This window comes from Lipotes vexillifer, unplaced genomic scaffold (assembly GCF_000442215.2).
Source record: "Lipotes vexillifer unplaced genomic scaffold, Lipotes_vexillifer_v1.1 scaffold854, whole genome shotgun sequence".
NCBI classification, from domain to species: Eukaryota; Metazoa; Chordata; class Mammalia; order Artiodactyla; family Lipotidae; genus Lipotes; species Lipotes vexillifer.
Genome location: NW_006791376.1, coordinates 159,017 through 159,806, shown reverse-complemented (window position 1 = coordinate 159,806; position 790 = coordinate 159,017).

Sequence of the window (790 nt, the reverse complement as noted above, 5' to 3'; positions counted from 1 at the left end):
TTCCTGCTGGCATGGGGAATGCTGCACAAGGCAGCACATCTGTTGGATGGGGGTGGGGAAGAGTTTGAGAACATGGAACTTCTGCCTACACCATGCAGTCTCCTGGGAGAAGAGCTGGGAGGAGTGAATTTGGAGAGGAAAACCCAATACACTATGATGATATCTTTCCCCTTGAGTCTGAAGAGAGGCAGCATCCTCTCAGCTGTTTGTGTTCCCTGATGTTGCTGGAGGTGAGGGGATGGCACTGGGCAAGGGATTCAGTGTCTTCATGATCAGGTGGTGGAGGGTGGCTCCAGAGGTGTCACTTCTGCTTTGGCAAGTATTCCTATTGGCAGGAAGTGCACTTCACAGGGGGATACTTCTGCTGGCTGGGAGGTGGAGGAGACATCTTGGGAAGGCAGGGCTCAGGAACCTGGGGAGGGGGCTGGCAGGGGACTTTGCATTGTTGCCACTGCTGCTAAGGCATCGTTCTTATTTGAAAAGAATCTGTAAGAAGGAGGAGGTACTTTTGTTGTTACTGGCACTTTCTCAATGAAATCACCACAGCTCTACCATCCACCCTCAGGGGCAACCTTCCCATCAGATGTTCTGCCACATCTGCCACATCACAGGACCCTGCACTTGCAGCAGCTACTAAGTAAGGACTGTAGGAGTTTTTTTCCATGATAAACCCCTCTCTCTGCCCTGAGGGCATCACTCTTGGTCATCCCCTGGCTGCAACCCCAGAGGGAGCCTGGGCCAGCACGTAATATTCTTCACATCCAGCAGAGCCATTCACTCACCTGCAAAT